Source organism: Anomalospiza imberbis, chromosome 25, assembly GCF_031753505.1.
Source record: "Anomalospiza imberbis isolate Cuckoo-Finch-1a 21T00152 chromosome 25, ASM3175350v1, whole genome shotgun sequence".
In the NCBI taxonomy this organism is placed as follows: domain Eukaryota; kingdom Metazoa; phylum Chordata; class Aves; order Passeriformes; family Viduidae; genus Anomalospiza; species Anomalospiza imberbis.
Genome location: NC_089705.1, coordinates 863705 through 875240, shown reverse-complemented (window position 1 = coordinate 875240; position 11536 = coordinate 863705).

The following is an 11536-nucleotide window of genomic DNA, read 5'->3' as shown; positions in this document are numbered from 1 at the left end:
GGACGCTGAGTCAGGCCCAGGAATGAGTCACAGGGAATAAAGATGATTTAAATTCCCAGGGACTCCTGGCACCATTAGATCGAAGCTGCAAAGCTCAGATCTGGTTTGAGCTGTCTCATTTTTGGTGTTTCTCAACCTTCAGATTGTCATGACCAGAAGGAAACTCCAGGTGCAGAGGTGTGGGAATAGAGGGAAGCAAACCCTGGGTCTGTCACCCCTTGCCAGCCAGGATCAGGGCAAAGGGACCCCCTTGAATCTCTGGTTTTAATTCTTTATTGAATCTCTTTTTGTCATTCTCTATGGAATCTCTTTATTTTTATAAGAATTGCATTTTCATGCAGAACAGCCATTTTTCTGAAGCACCTTTAGTCCTGAAAAAACAAAACCAAAAAACTTTTCTTTCACTACTCCAAACATTTTTTTTCTTTTTTAGTAGAAAAGCTGCTTTGAAACAGTAAAATCCATTTTTTCCCTCTGATAAATCCAAACCTTTCTGCCACAAATTCTGTTTGCAGTTTTCAACAGAGACTGAAGGCACAAATAGAGAAATTCAACTAACCAAGAAAACCCACCTGTGGGCTCAGGTTCTGTCTCTCAGGTAATTTGGGGTTTAATTTTCCTCTCACGCACAGAGCCAGTTCCAGTGGAGATGGTGGAGGAGTTCTGATGTAAAAAATGATGTCAGACTTGCAGAATCAGGTATTTTCATGTTGAATCCATTTAAACCAGGTCTCTTCTTGTTAAAAAATCCTTCAGACTCGGGGTTTTTGCAATATTCAACCACTTCTCCTCCTCCAGATCATTGCAGTCACCCAGCCCCTGGTGAGCCCTCCCAGCCTGAGCAAACAGCTCCACCAAGACCTCCAAAGATCAAAAGCAGAAGGGAAAGAATAATTCAAAATAATTTCATCCTCAGAAAAAATACATGAGGAACAGAGGCAGAGCAAACTCCACGCTCTCCTGGTGCAGACCCCATGGGGGTGTTGGGATTTGGGGGCGTTGTGTCCCGGGTGGGAGAGAGAACTCCAAACCTCCCCTTGCAGGTGCGTGGGGGGCTCAGGGCTTTGCTCTCAGGTCACGTCCTGGATGATTTTTTAATGCAGGACAGAATCTCAGAGAACTGCATCTCCCTTCATGCTCTCCTTGCACTCACATATTTTTACTGTTTCCCTGAATTTTCTTCCCATTAGCAGCTGAAAGCAGGAATGGGTTTGGTGCTCCCATGGAACTCCTCGAATTCCCACCCAAATAATTCCAGAGCTGGGCTGCTGATGCAGAGGGGCTCTGCTGGCTGCATTTCCACCATTTGGAACATCATTTCCATTCCCACCAAGATCAGGGACAAAGCTCTGCCAGCTGCAGGGCTAAGGTCAGCAGCACACAACATTCCCAGGTGGCTTCCCGAGGAGTTTCCATGTTTGGAAGCCACTCTCATTCAGATATTCTCATTTTCCTGGTGAAATAAACAAACTATTTTTATTTTCTTCTTCTTTTTTTAAAGTTTTTTTTTTTTCCCAAATGATCCAGAATTGCCCACAGAATTGCAGTGTGGCTACAGCTGCAGCAGGATCCTGGTGCTGGTTTTGTTGTTCCGTTCGTGGTCACACCTTGGAAAGCCCAGCGAAAGCAGCAGAGTAGGAAAGAGCAGCTCAGCGAGGCAGGAAAGGTTGGATTTGGTGGTCACAGCTCAGGTTTTACTCTCTGGGAAAGGTGGGAGAACATTCCACCCAAAACCAGTGTGTCCCACCCAAAACCAGTGCATTCCACCCAAAACCAGTGTATCCCACCCAAAGACCAGTGCATCCCCCCCAAAACCAGTGTATCAAACCCCAGACCAGTGTATCCCACCCAAAACCAGTGTATTCTACCCAAAACCAGTTCATCCCACCCCAAACCAGTTCGTCCCACCCAAAACCAGTGTATCCTACCCAAAACCAGTGCGTCCCACCCAAAAACCAGTGTATCCCACCCAAAGACCAGTTCATTCCACCCAAAACCAGTGTGTCCCACCCAAAACCCAGTGTATCCCACCCAAAGACCAGTTCATTCCACCCAAAACCAGTGTGTCCCACCCAAAACCCAGTGTAACCTGCCTAAAACCAGTGCATCCCACCCCAAACCAGTGCATCCCACCCCAAACCAGTGCATCCCAGCCAAACCCCAGTGCTGGTCCCCTCCTTGTGCAGGGAACATTTTCTTCTTTCGGAGCCAGGAAAATCCGGGTTGTTCATTGAGCACCAGCAGCTCTTCCCAGCAGGTGTTGAACACAAATTCCCCCCAGAGCTGTGGGATTGGGAAGGGAAAATGGGGCTGCCATTCCCAGGAGCTCCCACCAGCTGAGCTCAAACCTCCAAAGGGAGGAGAGGTTTCACCTGGAAGGGATTTCCTGTGTTCCACAGGACTTCCTGCCTGGGCAGCTTCTCCTTCCCCAGCCCAGAGCAATCCTACATGGAGGATTTTTGGTGGGACTGTGTCCAAGAGTGAAATTGCTCCACCCAAGGGCTCTGGTGCCAAATTCAGGACAATTTAGAGCCTGGGACAGGTTCACTGGTCCATTCTCCTGTGATGTTAATGGCTTGGGATCACACAGATCATGGAATCATGGAATGGTTTGGGTTGGGAGGGACCTCAAAGCCCATCCAGTGCCAGCCCAGGGACACCTCCCACTGTCCCAGGTGATCCCAGCCCCAATGTCCAACCTGACCTTGGGCACTGCCAGGGATCCAGGGGCAGCCACAGCTGCTCTGGGAATTCCAGCCCAGCCCCTCCTCCCCTCTCAGGCAAGAATTTCTTCTTGTCCTTGGACCAACAAAGTCCCTGGACTGCCAAGTTCATGGAACCTCACCCTGCTCTGGCTTCCTTCATCACCCTCCCTGCAAATTCGAGTCCCAGAATTCTTCCAAGATTATTTCAGCCCCATCTTCTTCCTTTTCTCTCCAGGGAACTTGAAACTTCTTCATTCAGCCTTGGCTGAAATATTGATAAATGTTTGGATTCATTTCCTATTTCAGCTGGGCATATTTTAATTTTTTTTCCCAGTTAATTGTGTGGCAACTTAATTTATCCTTTGTCAATTTGTTTTCCCTCAACAAATGATCTGCCAACAATACGTTGGTTTTAATTAGCCTGCAGCAAGTGTCTCCATGACTGTAAATCAAATGCTTGTTTGAGCCATGAATTGTAAAGGAGAAATCATTGGAATTCATATTGTGCCTTCCTGGGGGCTTTTTGGTGGTTTTTATTCTGAAGGGATTATGACAAAACTGTGTTTGCAGCCAGGAACTGACAGCACACTCAGATAATCAGCAAGAAAGAGAAATGTATAAAAAATTTAAGTAGTTTTTTGGGTTTGGGGGGTGTTTTTGGTAGATGAAAAGTGTTAGCCGCATAAAGCAAAAAGAACTATAAAAATTCATTTCTTGATCGTTAAAAAAAAAAAAACACAAACCCATCTCTCTCTACCCCCTCTCTCATTATTTTATATATATAATTTTTAATTAATTAATGATTTAGTTCATAATTTTTACATTTAAAACAGCCATTCTGGATATATTCACACGAGGAGGTACAGACACCCAAACCCCTCCTACTGAAGAGTGTTCAGCTCAGTGGAGAGCAAGGAAATACTCAGGAATTAAGGACTGAGGGATGGGCATCACCTGCTCACTGTCCCAGACTGTTTCCACCTGAACTTGTGCCTCTCTCCTTGGATTTTGCTTCAAGGCTTTATTGCCCCTACGGATATGATGATACTTCCTTAATTTTCCTCATTATGGCAAATGCCCTCTTGACCCCTCTCACCCCTTGGTGTAGCAGAACACCCTCCCCTCCGTTTTTCGTGCTCTGCTTTAATTCAGGCTGCAGGAGCTTTGGATCCTACACAAAATCACTGCAGGATTTTGTGTTTGATTCCCTGCATGGTTAATTACAGCAATTAATTTGTCAGGCTTGAGATGTCACCTTCACAAACCCCTCGCTGACCCTTTCCCTCCAAGCTCTTTGGGGCCTCTTGTGCATTTTCCCCTCAAAATTCCCTCAGAGCATCCATGGCCCAGTATCTCAGGCTGGAAATGGGGCTGTGTGTTCTGTCCCCATCTGTCAGAGCTGGGGCAGCTCTCTGCTGCTCATGGGGCAGTTTTCTTTATCTCTCCCACAGCCAATCCTCCCTCCAGGAGATCTCTTCTGTTCATGGCCACTGAGTGTCCCTGCATGGCTGAGAAAATTCCATCATCCCATGGGGAGAGGCTCCGCCCAGGGGGAGGAGCCAAGCATTCCTACCTGGATACAATCTGACTCCTGCAACACCACAGCAGCCTTTGCCCACTGCATTCCCAGAGGAAGCCCAGGCCCACCTCCAGCAGCCCTGGAGCTTCAGAGGAAAACTCCACCCTTGTGCAGGATCCCTGCTCCAGCAGAAGCACAGCTGGCACTGCAGGAGGGCTGAGCCACCATGGGATGGGACTGCTGCCACCACCCTGACCCACAGGCTGCCAGGGCCTGCTCTGACTCTGGCACTGGTTTGTTTTGTATTACTGCATTTTTTTATTTTATGTTTATTTTTCTCTAATAAAGATCTGTTATTGCAATTCCCACATCTTTGCCTGAGAGCCCCTTAATTTCAAAATTACAATAATTCAGAGGGAGGGGGTTTGCATTTTCCATTTCAAGGGAGGCTCCTGCCTTCCTCAGCAGACACCTGTCTGTTCAAACCAAGACACACAGCTGGGATCAGAAACCAGAGCCCTACAGAAAACCATTGTCTTCAATACTGAGCAGGAAATGTTTTTACCTCGATGTTCTGGAGGGGGAGAACTTCACCGGGGGCAGTGTCCTCATGGGGACAGCTCTGCTGGAACAGGTTTGGGAAGCTCTGAGCACAGTGGAGCCTCATCTTCATCATCATCATCCTCATTCTTGGCAGCCTGGGCCAGGTGTCAACTGCTCCACCTGGGGTATCCTTGACACACAGGGTTATTTAGGGGAAACTTTCCTTAATGGGTTTTCCTAAGGAAATCCAAAGGAAGTGTGGGATTTGGATCACCCCTCTTGCTCTCCTGGGCTGCAGCAGCTCTTTGTCACCCTCTGTCACCCTTTTCACCCTTTGTCACCCTCTGTCACCCTCTGCTTTCTGCAGTGCCACCGTGGTGCTGCAGAATGGGATCTGCTGTGGTCACCCATGGTTTGATTTGGGATTTGCTGTCACCAGCTGGACAGAGGTTCCTCATCCCAAAGGGCAGCAGGATTGGGGCCTGGTAAACCAGGGATGAAAAATAGGAGAAGAAACAATGAAAATTTCTCTTCTTGGAGAAAAGCTAAGCAAGTAAATTGGGGAAGTCTCAGAATTGCTCTTTGCCTTTCTGTGTCATTTATGTGCCATCCATTCCTTTAACCCCTTCAGAGCTGCCTGGACTGGCCCAAAGAGGCAACAGGAGATGGAAAAGAGCAGGAATATTTTAATGGGAAAAAAAATCAGCTTTTCCCTGTCAGCCTCTGCTCAGGGGAGACTCACAGGAATCAGTGGATGCTGGTGGTATCACCAGTGCCAAACTCAGCCAGGTCCTTGAGATTTTGGGAAGATGTTTCTTCAAGGAATTAATGGAAACATTAATTCTTTGAAGAATTAAAGGCAAGAGTAACTCAAGATAGACAAAGGGACAGATTCCTACCAGGAATACAGAAGAAGTCTCCCCTTTCAGTCCAAGGTGAGGGGTAGTTTGGAAATTGCTCTCCTTTCTTCTGCAAGTACAATTTTTTAAAAGAACTAAATTGGATTAAAGTTTAATTTTAAGAATGTCCTCTGTTTTCAAATTCTTGATTGAATTACCCTTTAAAAATTAAATTGTAATCCTTTAGGAGTTATTGATTACAAAGGAGGGAAATGCCAATAGAACCATTCGGGCCTGAAACGCTGCCCATCAAATTGACATAATGCTTTCAATTTGCCTAAATAACTCCTGGGAGCTGACTGATTCCCGAGGCTCTCCCAGCACCCAGCAGCCACTTGGGCAGGCACAAGGATGTGAGGGGTCTCATCCCCAGTCCTGCACAGGGACAGAGGCACAGGACAATTCCTGGACACCCCCGGCTTTGGAAACACCCTCGCAATAGTGCAGAAATGTTTATTTATGGCACTGCATGAGCCTTGGGGTCAGCAGTGGCCCAGGAATCCTTTGGGATGATCTCTGGGCATGGAACAGCCTTTATTCAGTGTTTCTGCAGCTGCAGAGGGCACAGGAATTGAGGAAGTGCCTCAGTGCAGCCTGGAGCTGTGGAGAACCTCCAGCCGAAGCTGCCCAACACCACCAGGAGCTCCTGGTGCTCCTTGGCTTCACTCCCATCCCACGTCTGGGATCTGCCTGCCTCCAAACCAGCCTCCAAACACCCCTCTGCCTGTCTCTCCGGTTAAATTACACTCCCAGCAGCACTGAAGGCAGCACAAAAGAAGAAATAAACCTTCCATTATGTTATGCAGAAGTCTTGGCTCAGTTTTTTGAGTTAAAACAGCACCAGGACAAAAAAGCCGGAGTGAATAGAGCTCCCAAGATATAAACACGGGCTGGATAATTCCCATTCCCCCTGGGAATAAAAGGTTGCAGCTCCTGAATAGAGGCACTGTTGAGAAAGCACTTGAAAAGGGGGATGAATCAATTAATGCCTTTGATAGTTTGAATGTCCCACTATCTAAAAACAAGCCCGGCTTTAATGGGGAGATAATTCAGTTTACTGAATCCAATTACATGTAATTGGCTTTTTCCCTTTCTTCTCCCCCTTTTTAATTGCTGCTGGAACCAGGGCTCTGCTGCACTCCTGGCTCTGCCAGATGTGGCTGTTCTTGGTGCTGCCAGGGCAGGGCAGAGACCAGAGGATCCCACCACGCTGAGGGACAGCCTGCAGCCTGGACAGCCACAAACATCACCCGGGGGGGCTTTGTAGCCCTGGAGGAAAAAGTGTTCATGAAATCCAGCCAAAAAGCACTCGGCAGAGTTCCCAAGAGGCAAAATCTCAGTTACACATTTCGGTTTTCCTCTGGGCAAAACCCTCAGTGCTGTGCTGGTGCTCAGGGACACGGGCTCTGAACCAGCCCAGGGAGGATGAGCTGGACCACACAAAGCCACTGGGCTGGGGGGAGGGGGTCTTACGAGCTCGGGGGGACATTTTTGGTGACATTTCCATGCTTGCCCAGCACCTCTGCACAGCAGGGTTGTGTCTTCCTTCCCCAGGATCCCAAATGCAGAGCTCCCAGCCGGCCTGAGGCAACATCAGCACCGGGACAGCTCCAGCTCGGGAGCACTTCGGGAATGTTCCCTCCGCTGCTGCTGGCTGGCACTGGGAGTGCGAGGATATTTCAGGTTTTCCCCAAAATTTAGCAAATAATTTAGCTTTTCGGGGTGTCTTGAAGCACCATCTTCACATCAAAAACCAGCAGGCAAGGAACATGAATCCCTGCTAGCTGGGGGACACTGGTGCCTCCTGGCCAGGGAGGGCTGCAATTCCAAACCAGCCTTCCAGAACTTTCTTTTTTTTTTTTTTTTTTTTTTTTTTTTTTTTTTTTTTTTTTTTTTTTTGTTGTTGTTGTTGTTTTTTTAACGAGGAAGAAATACACAAACACATTTTCCAAGTAAGAGGACCACGCTAATGAAGAACACATCCCTGTCCCCCGTGGCTGGGGAGCTCCCCCCTCCTCACTCCGGGAGCCCCGGGAGAGGGGATTGAGGGATGGGAGGGAGGGGAGGCTCCGGGAGGGAGGGATGGCACTGTCACAGCCTGGCAGCGAGTGACACGGCCACACGGAGCTGTTGGGAGATGCCCAGGGAAGCGAGGTGCTCCGGGTGCTGCTCCCCATCGGCATCATGGCAGCGCCCAGGTCATCACTAAATGCTGAATTTACTCCCAGACAAACCCAGCCCCGGGCCAGGGAAGCGCAGGCTGGAGGCTGGGGCAGGTGCTGCACCGCAAATTAAGCTAATTAAAGCGCTCCCCTCGGCCCTCCCCTCCTTTTCTCGTCCCTGTCCTGCACATTCCCAGCGCTGTCACCCCGGGCTCGCTGCCACCCCGAGGCTGCAGCGGGAGATGTGATGTAATTAGCCACTAATGGAGTTCAGGAACTGGTGCATCCCCGCAGTCAATCTGTGCTCGGCTGAACTGACTCTGAGCCTGAATTCCTCAGGGATCCGAGCTCCAGGGATGTGGGGGGTGGGAATAACAGCCATGGACAGTCCCAGCCCTCCTAGCAGACAGCAGACACTTCTCCCAGCCCACCAGAACAGTCCCATCCTTTGCCAGGCCTTCTCCACCTTCCTGTGGGATGCAGAAGGAAAGGGAGCAGGGGCTCCTCTTCCCTCATCCCCGATCCCTTGGCCTGGATTTTCACAGTGCTCTGCAGCCCTGCCCCGGGGCCAGAGCTCCCCATCTGCTCCGAGCTGCACGATGGGGATGATGGGGCCTCCCTGCAGCTTCCAGGGACACTTCTCCATATGGGAAAGGGGGATCTCCCCTGGCACTGCCAACACAGGACAATTCCCAGACAGATGAGGAAGTGCCGCTGCTTCCAACCAGCTCCTCATGATCAGGGAAGTTCTCACTCCAACAGGGCTTGGCTGGCACTGGGCACAAATGTTGCCTTCTATGGAGCCTGGTGTGACACTGCCCTGCCAGCCTTGAGTGACACAGCCCTGCCCAGAGGTGTGACACAGCCCTGCCCAACCTGGTGGGTCAGCAGGATCTCCTGGCTCCAGGGTGATTCCTGAACACCAGGAAGACAATGAACCCTCTGGGAGCTGTAGGAACTCCCCAGGGCAGGAGCAGAGCCCTTGTCCTGCTCTTTCCCATCTTTAGCCAGGTATCCATGACCTGTTTTTTATCCCACTGAGGTTCCCTGTGAGTGTTTTCCAGGAGGCCTTGGCAGGATCCTTGGAGAGCACAGTAGGTGGATGATGCCTCTTCCCCCCAAGCCTGTTCCTCTTTGAACTGGGGCTGCAGCTCCTTTCACAAAGTCACTGAGATTATCCTGAGCACTTCCCAGGTCTCTCTCTGCCCTGGCCTTTATTCCATTTCCATTCAGCCTGGAGGACTTTCACTTTTTCCCCAATGGACTGACGTGTTCCTTCCTCTCCAGTTTTTTTCCAGCCATGCTCCTCACAGATGCCTTGCACACAGGAATGTCCTTTTTAAGATCCCACTGTCCTCTCCACCCTTCAGGTGGGGATTATTCAGCCCCAGGGATTAAATGCAGAGAGAATCTGGCACAGGGCAGCTTTGATCCTGGCTGGGTCCTCATGTCGTGTCAATTCTAACCCTGGTACAGCACAGGAGATGGAATGTGGCTGAATCCTGAACCCACAGTCTGGATGTGGCTGTGCAGCAGCTCCTGGGGACAGCCCAGCGCTGACCTGAGCCCGTGAGCTGGAGATGCTCAGGAGTCAGCTCAGGCTGAATGTCCCTGTGCTGGTGCAGGAGCCCCCACGGCTGGGAGCAAGAGCAGCACGGCCCCAGCAGCCATCGCTCACCCCAGATACTCCTCCTGTATCCGCAGCATCCCTCCCACAGCCTGGCTTTGCTGCCAGGGAGATGAATCAGCACCCGTCACCTCAGCCGGGGGAGAACAATTAGAGGAGACTGAAATGGGCAGCATTTTAATTTATTGCCTTTTCACTTGTGTCTGGCAGCTTCCCAGAGGAGGATGGAGAGTGCTGGGAGCTCTGCAGAGCCCGGGGTGGTGGCACAGCCCGGGTTGGTGGCAGCAGCGCCCTGGGTGGTAGCACAGCCCTGGGTGGTGGCACAGCCCTGGATGGTGGCACAGCCCTGGGTGGTGGCAGCAGGGCCCTGGGTGGTGGCAGAAGGTCCTCTGGGTGGTAGCACAGCCCTGGATGGTGGCACAGCCCTGGGTGGTGGCAGCAGGGCCCTGGGTGGTGGCAGAAGGTCCTCTGGGTGGTAGCACAGCCCTGGATGGTGGCACAGCCCTGGGTGGTGGCAGCAGGGCCCTGGGTGGTGGCAGCAGGTCCTCTGGGTGGTGGCACAGCCCTGGGTGGTGGCAGCAGGGCCCTGGCTGGTGGCACAGCCCTGGGTGGCAGCAGGCCACACCTCTCCCAGGGCACAGCAGCCCCCGGGGTTGGTGGCCCCGGGCGGGTGTGGCTGTGACCACTCAGACCCTGCCCATGGGTGGGTCCTGCACAGCTCCCTCCTCTCGTCTTCGCTCCGGGGACACCCATGTCACCTCATGCTCTGCTCCCAGGGGTGTTTGGGGTCCCCATCTCATCCTTGCTGCTGGAACATCTCTGTCACCTCGTGCTGGACTTCCAGGGATGTTTGGGGTCCCCATGTCCTTCCTCTTGCTCCTGGGATACCCGTGTCACCTCGTGCTGGGCAAACAGGGACATTTGGGGTCCCTGGCATCAATCCAGCTCACTGGGGGGGATCACGCTGGGCAGGACGTTTGAGCTCAGCCCTGAGTCACCCTCTGGTGGCAGAGGGACCACAGGCACTGCCACATCAGGGCTGCAGGCTGGAGTCAGAGGTGACCTCAAGGGAAAGGTAGATGGAGCCTTTCTTCCCACTCCTTGTGTCAGCGAGAACTCCCACTGGGAATAGAAAACCCCTCAGATGCTCAGCACTGAGAAGACATGAGAGAACATTTATTTCACAGAGGCGAAGAGTAAAATATCATAGTGTTATGTAAGAAACATTTAAGGAGGTAATACAAAGCTTCCAACAACTAAAAAAATAGACACACCTCTGTGAAAAAACACATGTTAAAGACAAAAAAACCCCAAAACTTCCTCTTTTTCCTTCCAACCTAAAACCAGACAACTAAACCAACCCAACCCATCTTGGCTGGGCCAAACCAAGCAAACTCTGCCGCGGGGCCAAACTCCTCTCCAAAAATCCCACCAAAAGCATCCCAACTAAACCAGTGACTCTCCCTCTGTTTCTGTGCCTGTTCAAATCCCCCCTGTGCCTGGCACCTGCCCTTGGGCATTTTGGGTCTGGGATGCTGCCTGTGAACCCCCCAAACCCCTCTGTTCTCCCGGGAAAGCCCAGCCTGCTGTGCCAGGAGCTGACCCAAGTGCTGAGCTTTGGGTGCCCTCAGGGCTTTGGCTGCAGCGTTGGTGGGGCTCGAGCTCCCTTTCTTCAGGGTCTGGAGAGCCCCGTGCCCCTCAGAGCCCCCGCCATGAACCAGGATGGTCACAGTGGGAAACCCAGGAGAAAGCAGCCTTGGCTGTGGATTAAACCCACATTAGGGGAAGAATCCTCTAAAGCCAGTGTGGGTCTGGCTGTGCCCATGCCACAGTGTCCAGAACCAGCCTAGGGATTATTCCCAAGGTTTCCTCAAGTATTTTAGGATTTTTTTTCTCCACCTACACAACCTGTGAGCATTGGTGTCACACCCTAGGGCCACCAGGTGTTTCACTTGAGTCACGCCTGGGCTGCAGCCTGAAATAATGTCTCCAGCAATGGGAACTGGATCACTAAAGCCCAAAAATTCAGGCAGCAAAAACCAGAATTAGTTGAGCTGAGTTCCCACCTGCACGAGGCTCTG